This window comes from Dermacentor andersoni, chromosome 5 (genome assembly GCF_023375885.2).
Source record: "Dermacentor andersoni chromosome 5, qqDerAnde1_hic_scaffold, whole genome shotgun sequence".
Classification (NCBI taxonomy): Eukaryota; Metazoa; Arthropoda; class Arachnida; order Ixodida; family Ixodidae; genus Dermacentor; species Dermacentor andersoni.
Window position 1 is genome coordinate 93,325,438 of NC_092818.1, and position 12,772 is coordinate 93,338,209.

Here is a 12,772-nt window from a genome sequence, read left to right on the forward strand (position 1 = left end):
CTCGGTGGCGCTATACGCCTGCTCACGACTGGTCAGCTTACGACTAGCATACAGGACGGGGTGTTCTACTTCTCCATTTTCCCGTTGGCACAGTACAACGCCCATGCCTCGCTCACTAGCATCACACTGAACAACGAACCCTTTTGTGTAGTCGGGCGATCGTAGCACAGGCTGGCTTGTTAGGGCGCTCTTTAGGGCGCTAAAAGCTCTTTCCTTCGTCTCATCCCAGACGACTGTTTGCGGCTCTGTCTTTCTCAGAGCATCCGTCAAGGGAGCCGCGATATCAGAGTACCTGGGGATGTACCTCTGATAGTAGCCGGCGACACCTAAGAACGACCGAATATCGGTCTTCGTGCGCGGTTGCGGGAAGTCTCGCACAGCGGCCACTTTTATTTCAGAGGGGCGGCGACGACCCCGACCAATCACGTGTCCGAGGTAGACAACCTCGGCCTGTGCTAACTGGCACTTGGGAGCCTTGACTGTCAAGCCCGCATCGCGCAGGCGGGTTAGCACTGCCCGCAAGTGCGCCATATGTTCAGGCCAGGATGCGGAGAATATCGCTACGTCGTCTAGATACGGTAAAGCGAATTCTTGCTGACCCCGCAACACTTTATCCATGAGGCTTGAAAAGCAGTATGGCGCGTTCTTCAAACCAAAACTCAAAACTTTAGGACGGAATGTCCCCATGGGTGAAATGAACGCCGCATACCTACTAGCCTCTTCTGTAAGTGGAACCTGCCAATAACCCCTGACAAGATCTAGGGTGGAAATAAACTGAGCGCTACTCACTCTCTCAAGGCGCTCCTCGATGTTAGGGATCGGATAAATTTGATCCTTAGTGATGGAATTAAGCCTGCGGTAGTCGACGCAAGGACGAGGTTCCTTGCCCGGTACCTCAACTAAAATCAAAGGGGAGGTATAATCACTCTCACCCGCTTCAATAACACCGAGCTGTAGCATTTTCTTTACCTCAGCCTCCATAATATCGCTCTGGCGGGGTGACACCCGGTACGCCTTGGATCGTACTGGCTCTGGGGAGGTAAGTTCTATGTCATGAGTAAGGACAGAAGTCCTACCAGGCCTCTCAGAGAACAGACCTTGAAACTCTTGTAAGAGCTGGTGTAGTTCGGTTTTCTGCTCAGGCGACAGCGATGCTTTACTTATTAAGTCACTAATGACTTGATCGGTGTCTTTCCTGTTCGTCACTGAGCCTAGTCCCGGAAGCTCTTCTAACTTTCCCGCATCGGGAATTTCCTCTCCAGTATCTGGTGCCTTTAACGCTACAGGCTCAATTTTATCCCGTTCGGGCGTGCTCTGAATACTAGCTTGCTGCGCCTCTGACCCTTTCTCATCATTCAACAACGTCGGCCCCGCAACTACCGCCTTTGCAGCGAGCTCCCGAACCTTCGATCTGGTTAAGGCCTGAACGCTAGCCTCACCAAACAAAAGCCCCTTCTCGCGCAGGAGGTGATCGGACCTGTTCGAAAATAGGTACGGGTACTGGGGGGGCAGCATAGATGACACTGCGGCCTCCGTCTCAAGTGCTCCGAAAGGTCCTTCAATAAGCACTTTTGCTACCGGCAGACACACGCTATGAGCTTCCACTGCTTGCTTGATCCATGCGCACTCGCCCGTGAACATATCGGGTTCTACGTAAGAGGGGTGAACTACATCCATTGTAGCTGCGGAATCGCGAAGCACTCGGCACTCTTTCCCGTTCACGAGGAGGTCTCGCATGTAAGGCTCGAGAAGCTTCATGTTCTCGTCAGTGCTGCATATAGACAAAAACACGACTTGTGTTTTTGTTTCTGGACACTGCGCCGAAAAGTGACCCGGCTTCTGGCACGTATAACAAACGCGCGCTTGCCTCATCTCGAACCGCTTTCTGCGTTCGGCTTCGGTTGCCGCCGTCTCCTTACGTTCGGTCGGACTGCTTTCACTTGCATCCGAACTACGTGTGTCCCCCTTTGCTCTCATGGGTGTGAACTTCGGCCTCTCAAACTTGGAGCCAAATTCACCCTTTTGACCGTCCTTAGCTCCGCGAGCCCGACGCGTCACAAACTCCTCGGCTAACTCAGCGGCTCTAGCCACCGTACTAACGTCTGGCCTATCCAAGACCCAGTACCGCACGTTCTCAGGTAACCGACTATAAAACTGTTCTAGCCCGAAACACTGCAGAACTTTCTCGTGGTCACCAAACGCTTTCTCTTCTTTGAGCCACTCCTGCATGTTTGACATAAGCCTGTACGCAAACTCTGTATATGACTCACTTCTGCCTTTCTCATTTTCCCGAAACTTCCGACGGAACGCCTCCGCTGACAGCCGGTACTTTTTTAGCAGACTCGATTTCACTTTGTCGAAATCCTCTGCCTCCTCTCTCTCCAAGCGAGCGACTACGTCGGCCGCCTCGCCGGGTAGCAAAGTGAGCAAGCGCTGTGGCCACGTTTCCCGAGAGAACCCCTGCTTCTCGCACGTTCGCTCAAAGTTAACCAGGAACAAACCAATGTCCTCTCCAAGCTTAAACGGCCGCATCAGGTCAGTCATTTTGAACAATACTCGTTCTCCTGCACCGTGTGCCTGACTTCCATTACGAGCGCGTTCCATCTCTAACTCGAGACGCTTCATTTCCAACGCGTGTTGACGGTCGCGCTCTTCTTTTTCTTTCTCTTTTTGTTCTTTAAGTTCGCGCTCCTGTCTTTTTGCCCGCTCCTCAACGGTCTCAAGGCAATCCGACAGCTCGTCATCCTCAGCTTCTAACTCAAGAATAGCCCTTAGCAGTTCTGGTTTTCTGAGTTTGTCTGAGACATCCAGACCCAACTCTCTTGCAAGCTCCAGCAATATCGGTTTGCGCAACGACTTCAAATCCATGGCTGCTCTGAATGCTGCTTTCTCTACTGCCTACTATTGTCTTGCCGCAAACTAACCCGGTAGCAACGACAACCACAATTACCAGCTCTGTTTCTAACACTAACAAAAGCCTGGCAAAACTCAGAAGAAGAAAGTCCCGCACTCACCAAACCTCGCAGCCAAGAATTCAGCGCAGTCGTTCCGCTGCAGGCAACCAGTCATCACACAGGGCTCGTTGCACTGCTCCCGGATGGTCGTTGAGCTGCTCAGCATACAGTCAACCGCATCTCTTCGCTGCTGGCCTCCGTTGTCGCGATCTCACCGCTGGCAACCAGATGTTGGAATCGTACCGCTGGCACGAGTTGTTGGGGTCTCGGTGTTGACGCCCGTTATTGCCAATGGGTCGCAAGCCCCAAGGGTAGCGTTGGCCTGGCGGCCTGGGGCACTGGAAGCATCGGAAGGTCCCGGCAAAGCAAGAGAAGACTGGTAACAGAACAACTTGTTTATTCTAACATAGCAAAAGAGCGGCCGGTCAGGTCGACCGGAGTGGAGAGACGGGAGAGCACGTAACTCAACAGTACAAATCGGAGCCTCTCCCCTGGCGTCCGGGGGCAGCTGCTCTTATACTCTCGGCGTCGCGGTCCAAAAGGGAAGGAGGGAAGGTCACGGGATGAAGGTCACGGGACGGCGCAGCAGGGGCCCACGACGGCGCGAGCGGTTGAGCCGAGAGACCTCCAGGCCCCTCATTCGGGGAACTCCGCTCCCCGGCTGCCGCGCTTTGACAAGCGAGGGCACACACACACACACGCACACACGAAGACACGTGGCACTGAAACACGCCTGGACACGCTTGGCGGGTAGGCGTTGCGGCGTCGTTGAACGGGCCAAAATGTCCGCCGCTTTGAACAAAGCCCCGGCGTCCGTTGCATCCGCGCCGGCATTACCGCGCGTTGTAGGCGAAACGTAACAACCCTCTAAGCACTTCGATCCTGCTTAAAAACCTTAGGCGGGCTTCTACGTGTGTTTAGTTTGACGTGGACCACGTGGGCAAATCTCGCGCTACAAGCGAAAACAAATGTGCTACATGTGTTAGTGTCGTAGCCGTACACATGCGTTGTGTGCACATGTGCTGGTACACATGTGCTAGTACCGTTCTCCCTACAGGGTGCCTGGATAGCAGCGCCGCCGAACTTGGTATCAAAGTGTTCCCGATCTCCCTTACTCGCCTTATTCTGGCATCATATTTGACCCTCTGTTTCGACACCGCGGCGAGCGCGTGGTCGTTCATTTTGCTTTGGTCCACCGAAACATATAACGAAGCCCATTTGTAGAATTTCGAATGAGGTCCGCTATACATATACCGTTCCGCGGGCAACAGTTAATTTTAGTGTATGCCTCTCACTCGCACAATCACAGTCTTTCCATGGTCTTCCTGTGTATGCACTACTACCACCTAACCATAGTTTGCGGGAAGATGACCTCTAGCAACTGAGTTATCATTGCTGTTATCCACCTAACTGCAATATCCGCCTGTCGCTGCCATCCATGGCGAAAGTCACACTCCATCCTCCGTTTGATGTGGGCGAATTGTTTTATCTTGATGACAGTGGAAAGGACGAAGGCGGAAAGCAACACACACGACAAAAGGGCGGACGCTGAATTTGCGACTAGTATTTATTTCAAACGACCGGCTATTTTTACCTGTATACTACCCACCCGCAACGCAGGGCGCACATAATCGCCTAAAAAATTGCGCTATTAAATCAATCCACATATATATGCAGATACACCTCCTGAGAAACGACAGCTCTTATGCAGCCCCACAGGAGGACCGGACAGCTAACGCACTTATCAGCCGCTTTCTTTATGTAAGACGTACGCCTGAACTATTCAGCGTTCTGTCTCCTTCCTTGAAAATAGTCGTGTTGGAAAACACGAATTTGTCGTCGCGAGCTTGCTTTCTTCGTTCGAGCAATGCCGCGCACCTTCCACCGCCAGTGGCAGGTGAGCGCCTCGGCGACCAGCGTGCAGAAGCCCCAAGCGTCGACGCGGTCCGCCTGCAGGTCGCCGCCCGTCGTCGCAGGCACGGGGGCGGCGAGGCCAATGCGTGCCGCGATCACGTCGGGCGGCGCGAACACGCTGTCTAGCCGCACGTCCCCTGCCGACACCAGTCGGCTGGGCTGCAGGCTCGCCAGACCTCCCAGCACCGCGCGGTCCGCCTGCATGCAACGAGTTTCCACGGGGGGCTCGGCTCTTGATATTTCCGATCGGAAAATGATGCATTGATAATGTTTTATGACGACGGATGCATTTAGGCCAACAAATGCACAAAGACGTGAGCACGAAAGAAACTGATGGGCTATATATTTCATAGAGTTGATATATTTGGTATGCCATCACGTTACTAATTTGCAGATGTTCCTTATTCTACGGAAAGACGCCTTGCGTGTACGCCGTACGTGTCTCCGCCTTTCGGATTATGCGTTCCGTTTGCGCTATATACACGCTGTGTACATGACATTGTATGAACCGCGTTGAACAAGGGGTTACGGCCCGCTCTGCAAGCGAAGCGTGGCTTCGCTTTGGAATGTTGCATGTCCCGGACAATTGAGCGTCTTCGCAAATTCTTTCACGCTTCTTCGTCTTATTATAATTCCATCGTCCGCATTATACTTCGTCGTAATGCGGGGGATCGATGTTCGAGCGCCACAAGTTTTACGTTGAACAAGGCACTTCCCGGTGAAAATGCGGAAGTTGGTCGTGTGTAAATGGTAAATGAGTAAGAACAGCGTTCTTCGCAAACAATAACGGAAGCTTCGCTTAAGCCGATTTCCACAGCGCGTGGGACCCGCACATCTTTTAAATTTTTTTATTGTATATAAGGGTGTTTGAATAGTGAAATTTCCGAATCGAATACGAATACCGTGTGAATGGCAAAATAATGAATTGTTTTGCCTAACTCGAAACAACAAATTCGCAATATCGAACATTCATAATGAATGACTGAAAAATGTTGTGCAGAACTTATCTGCTCTCGTGCGTATGGCAGGGAAACGTGCAACAGCCGCAGCAGATCCTCTTCATCAGAATCATTTGGAGCGGTCTTTATACATACAACGTTCTCTCTCCTTTTATACTGTAGTAAATGTTATTGCATTCCTTACATATTCGAAAGGAACGAGTATTTGACGATATCGAATAGCGAATTCTCGAATCGAATAGCAGCGACTATTCGATTCGTGTTCAAAATTTTGAGTATTCTCACACCCCTAATTGGTTTGCGGTACGACTGTTTGGCAGATTCATCATGAAGTGGCTCAATTGGATGAAACCGCGGGTTGCGGCTCCGAACGCGCTTGCAGTGCGTCTGCATGTGAGAGAAACGACCCTATGTACCGAGTTAATTACCTGATGAAAATGTGTTTTCCTTCGACTAAACTTTCGTTCGTAATAATCTGTCAGAGAGCGCCCAAGTAATGTAAGTGCAGCGGACTTGTTACATGCGTAAGCTGAAAGCGAACATCTAAAAGCTGCAGTGACTTCAAGAGGCGATCTTTAGCCGAATGTGGAGCTTCACAAAAAATCCATAGTCGGCACAAGTTTATACCGTTAGAAACGTTGAGCGGGCTCTCTGCCGCGGCGGCGACCATCCCTTCTACGAATGTTAATAATTTGGTGATTCGGGGTTCTAGGATATTACCACACGCTCTTTAGAGGACATTCGCCAGTACGCGCGCAGGATCTACTCGACTGCCGCAGTTTCGCTTCATTGCGTGTTTCCTCGTCTGCCTGTTGCGATCACTTGAAAAGCGCTCGCAGATTGATGAGCTTGGATGTGCTCATAGCAGTTGGCGCTGCCACGCGCCCGCGTGGGCCACGTGACTTTGAAAGAGGTGAACGCGCGGACGCGAAGGGAAAGGACAGAGTTTTCTTGGAACAGTTGCTGATACTGTGAGGCATGCTATTTTCTTTCGGGCGCTATCTCTTATCACCAAGTCTCGATAGACGCTGGAACTTCCCTCTTCTACCACCGTTACATACATGACCAAAACCCACATCAAGCTAGAGAAGTATATGCGCACACATCCGCACCTGCAATATGAAGACGTTTCTGAGGCTGACGTCCAAGTGGAAGAGCTCCCGCTGATGCAAGTACTCTAGTGCGTCGGCCACCTGTAAAAGAATGGTAACGCAGTTTTTCTAGCCCACGATGCGCCTAGATTGCGTAACATGATGAAGTTCTATAGAAGACAGATCCGCGGCGCCCAGTATACCTTACTCGAGTCGCTCACGAATTATACAGAAGGGCCGCCGACGCTGGAAATACTCAGGATGGAAATGTTAAAGGCGTGCACACTAAAGGATCAACAATAAATCAGTTTGGACGGATGAATTGTTCTTTCAGAACGCCATTTTCAGTCAAAGAAAGGTCGCCTAATACTGGAGCAACTGACGGCCGAACTTCCCTCGTTTTGATTTCCCACCGAAACCTCAGCGCTTCTACGCCAGTGTGACTACGTCAGTGTGACGTCAGTGTGTAATTTATCTCAAAGTACGATCTCGTTTTTGGGCTTGCAAGAAAACATTTGAAAACTTCCTAGTTTGAGCATTTGCTATAGTCTAGCTCTTCAGAAAGCAATCTAGTCTTTTAGCCAGAAACAAGTAAAGCTGAACACATGCTGGTAGAATCCGTGACGTCACTCCAAGCTGGTGTAGAAACTTCAAGGCGGCGTCGCCGTTCACCTGCAGCGTGCACCTGTCTTTCGCTTTTTCTGTTATACATTTCGAGTCATCTGACATCATCGTCATAATCATGGGCCCATTTATGCCCACTGCAGGACGAATGCTTCTCCCGGTGATCTCCACTGATCCTTGTTTGGCGCCAGCCAGCTGACCCCCATGTTATGCCTACAAATTTCCTGATTTCGCCTCACCGCCATAGTTATCTGGTGTCCTCAACTGCGCTTAGATTCTCTTGCCAACCATTTTGTAACTCCAACAGAGCACCGGTCATATGACCTACATATTACATGGCCGGCCCAGCTCGCTCCATTTTCCTTTTATGTCAACTACCTTCTAAGAAAAATGCCGGGGAAAACGGGAGTAACTGGACAGTTACTCCTAAAAAGGGCGCTTTCGTCCCTCAAGGGAGTAACTGCAAGAGTGTGAGTGCCGTGTGCAAATTTCGGAGAGTGTTTAGTCCCTGGTTGGAAAGAGCAACGGGAGGACGAACGGCAGCAGTTACTTCCCATGCATTCCGCCTGCTTTCTCCGGTGTCATCGAGTGAAGCGGCGGAAACTGTATTGTATGCGTAAATAATAAATAATTTGAGGTTTGTGAGCTGTCAATTGAACTATATGCGGGGTATTAATTTGCCTCTTAGTGAGAAAACTTAGTGAAATCTAAAAGGTGGAATCTGAAGAACCATGCACTTCATAGGGGCACCATAAGTGAACGATACACATTAAACGCGCAAGTCAGTGGTGGACTGCCAAATGATCTTGGTCAATGGAACCCAAGTTCTTTCTATTCCAAGGAGATTACAAACTTAAGCAAAGCGATGTGTAGCTGAAACGGGGCACGCTAAGCGACAGAGAGGTTGGCCGTTTGCTCACTGATCCACATCGCCCTGTTTCTGTCTCTTAACAGTTACGCTAGAATTCTAGTGCACTATAATGCAGTTTTAATGCGAATCATTCTTGTCCCACTCGAACAAGTTTTTGTCGTACATCAACTACCCGGTCTCTTTCACAAAGCAGCCAGTAAAAAGAAACCGCGGCTTAGATGATTAGATGTATTCTGCCCAACTGAAATTAAGAGCATTATGCCCCTAACGAAAGTGCGTAGTACTGCATAATTAACCATGGCATCAATGCGTCTCTTCAGAAGATGCTTCGCATCAAATGCTAGACGCTCTCTTTGCTCTGCATTTGAGGTCGCATTTTTAGTTGTGTGAGGGTCCGCTCGCGATTGGTTTCGTTTTGCTTGGTACGTTCCGCTCGCACTGCCCTGGATGCTTGCGGATTTCTAAATGCACGCACACACACACATAATCCAATGGAAAATTACTGTGGATTGCAGACAGAAATAATTGGCACACGTACGAAAAGGGGCGGGGGCATCTATACTAACGTTATGGCCGTGACACGCCCTTACATATACATACATACGTACATACATACATACATACATACATACATACATACATACATACATACATACATACATACATACATACATACATACATACATACATACATACATACATACATACATACATACATACATACATACATACGTCGCAGGAGTAGTAACCGCTCGCTGCAAACACTTATATATGATTCACAAACATTCTCAAGCATGCTTCGCATTACGTAGATGTCAAATGGAGTCGGAGTCTCAATCTTTTGTTGCCGGTTCAGTTTGCCATGTTGAAATGTGATGGCGCCGCGATTACGGCCAGGCATCTAGTGCCTGCCTCTTAATTTTGTGAGTATAGGGTGCTTCGAAGCAGCACAGTGTGTATGTCGAGTCACTTTAGGACTAGCAAGCCGCTGGCTTCACCTGGGAGAGCCAGAACTTGACGGTCGCGTAGGAACCCTCGGAGCAGAGAAAAGCCTTGAGCGAGACCTTCTGGTGTAGCGTGCACCGGAAGGCCGGCATCACGTACGCCACGCACGTCTGCAGGTACGGCGTGCAGATGTCCACCCTGCCCAAGCGAGCATGCACAGGTGTCAATCCCTACGAAAAATTTCGCTGATGCGCTAATGTGCCACCACCCTGGAGTGCGTCTGTATGCTCTTGGTGAACAGCACACGGTATTGCTGCCGATCTTTAGGTACAAAAATACGCGCGTTCGGTGTTTTGTGCGTGTCAAATTCCCAACTTCGTGCACGCATACGTACACCGTTTTGAAGTCAAGGTCCCACTAGCTGATTTCACACAGGATTGGTGTACCTGGCATCTCGTTATCTTGTAACCGCTTCCTGAAATTGGACGGTCGGTTAGGTGACTTGTAGGTGTCGTATAAACGTGAAAATTGTATCAAATGATTCCCCTACATGCTATATAATCAAAAATGAGTTTAATTAGCCTTAATCACGAAAGCCAAATACTAAGTCGACGTGGAGTGTTTCAATACCATTCCAGAAACCTCGCAACGCTTGTTTCGTGCCAAGAAAATACTTTACAAAAAAATTGCATCTGAAGGCTCCGTATACCTTTATCGCAATTCAAATCTTCCGCCACACAACCGGGGGAGTGGTGACGTTGTATACGCCATCACCACCCTTCACTACCGTCGGTGAGTAAAGTGCCCAACAGACGGCGGTATACCGAGCCAAGACACAGCGGCGGATTCGCCGCTGCAGCTGCTCTTTGATCAAGTGGCGTAGACCATTCGGGCATGCTGCTACATCACATGGAAGGTGAATTCTCTGCTACTTGCAGTTCGCGCGAATTTCACGAGCCAGCAAAACCAGCGCAGCACTACGGATAACTATTGAAACGCGAAAGCGTGGGTGGCGCAGAGTCGAGCGAAAACGAACCCTTTCGACCGCCCACGTCGTTGACAGGGTTATTTCAATGAGTTCTTTTTTCTAAAAGTGAAGTAGAACTGGACAAGTAGCATCTTATTTCCTCTTATAATACAATACAAGGATGTTTTGTGCAACAAGTGGTTGAGTACTAGTGACAGGATTTAACTGAGGAGTGTTTTCGTCATCGGGCAAGTACTTGAATGCCCCGGGGGTGTCTCTAATCACGTCCTGCATTTACTTCTATATCTCGATAATTAAGGCTCTGTTCGCGATAATATTGACGCCTTAGAGATTCTCGAGGACTAATCTATCACTTTAGCTTGACTTAATATTTGCCTTTAGTGTCCCTTTAACCGGGGTGATATGTGAGTGCCTGTATCGCTGTCACCCTCTGCCTCGCCACCGCCGAGTTTCATCTAAATTAATTGGCGAGAAGTGCCCGAGTGCGGGACGGAGGAGAGCTGGGTCGGAGAAGCAGGGAAAGCGGGGAGCCGTCGGCCCCACGAGTGCGTTGCCCGAACCTTGGGCGTCTGTTTTGTAACACTCGGAGCCCTATGCCTCACGGTAGCGTGAAAGAGCAACAAGAAACCCGAGACGAGAGACGCATTCTAAAATGTCAAACTATGAAAAAAAAAAAGAAAGCGTCAACAAGTGTCGACGGTAAGCAATACAAGCTGACGTAATTGCGCGCGAAATACGATACGAAATGACTAAATAATGATCATGCAAAACAGACAGAATAGAAAGACATATATTATCAACATCTAATGACCGTATCATTTGAACAACCATCTAAGTACGTCGACCTTGTCTTCTTTGCATCGAAGCTTTATTATTGCAGCCGAAAATAGCACATTCCGCTAATTCTGCATATATATATATATGACCTGCAGTTTTCACTGGAAGAAACATCGAACTGCGGTGCGCGACATCAAATTGCACTCTAAGAAAATACTATTCAATCAGCCTGGACTACTCTTTCAGAACTGTCTCTCGTTTACTAGGCTATAAAAAAAAATCTTAGCGTTTGAGAGCCGCGAAGTTCACGTCTTGAATATCGCGCCAAACTGTAGCGCCCACGACGAAAGCACAGCGCCACGGATTTCGTTGCATTTTCGCTTTAAGATAATGTGCAAGGAAGGTCAACAAGCACTGCTACCTTTTCCAGATAAACAGTTAAGGAACACCTGGGCAGCCTCGGCCGAACGTTGCCACATTCTACGACGTCAGGAGGGACATTGGGCAGGAACTGAAAGGTGGCCTCGCCACCAGTCTCTTGCGTCGATTCTACTGCACCTTAACCCTCCTCCTTCTATAGGAGACTTATTCTGCCACTGCCACACACTACTCTATCATTTTCTTTACTGTCCCCAAGCCCTGCTCAAACAATCGGTGGAACCGACGCGCAACATGTGAACGCGCTGCGTCATCCGAATAGAGCCGCAGCGGGAATTCGACTTTAGGACCGTCGCACTGACGAACCGATTCGCACAGTTGCGCACGAGCTGCAAAGAGCCGGTATAATCGTGCCTGATCCTGCGCAGCAGCTCCATGAGGTTCGGGTGGGACAGCGTGCGCCAGAGGTTCTCGCGACGCGCGTTGACGACGGCGCTGAACCAGACGGTGACGTCGGCGCGGTTCTCGGGGTCGTACATGCGCACCAGGCGGCCGAAGCTGCCCTCGGCGATGTTGAAGTCGAAGAAGTAGCCCAGCTGCGTGCGCAGGTAGACCAGCGTGCGCTCGAACACGTGGTCCCAGCTCTCGTCGCCGGACACCGGCCTCCAGCGGTCGTCGCCCTTATGGAAGCACGCCTGGTCCAGTTCGTCCAAGTCGCCCACGGGCTCGATCAGGTCGCGCAGGGTCGCCTCGTCGATGCGACCGGGCGCCGCTGCCATTGTGCTTCTTCTTCCTCTTCTTCTCCGCCCAAGTCATCTCGACGCTTTGTATCGCTGGGAAAGAAAACTCCACTCAAACTTCACAATAAAAGTTTTCTCTCTCTCTCTCTCTCTCTCTCTTGTATCGCCGTGCTTCTATTTTTTAGCTTTTCAGGCCACTATTGATATCTGCTACCGGCAATGGGTCTTGCCTGCTTGCTGTCCCTGCGTGTGTGTGCGTCACTTGCAAAGAAAGTCTACCCGAAAGCTGGATTCTCCGCAATAGCAGTCTCTGTCGGGAGAAGCCGACTTTGTAGTGCCTCCCACTAAAGAGTTTTGAAGCTTGTTTTATGTGTTTTTTGTTTTTGTTTTTCACAATACGTAACATCGCGGGGAGAAGCGCGGTTTTGGTTCCTTCTGCACCCTTGTGCGGCTGTCAAAAGATGAGAGCGGCTATGTCAGCTTGTTCTAATTTGTTGTAGCTCAGCCACAACGACGCGGACATAAAACTGG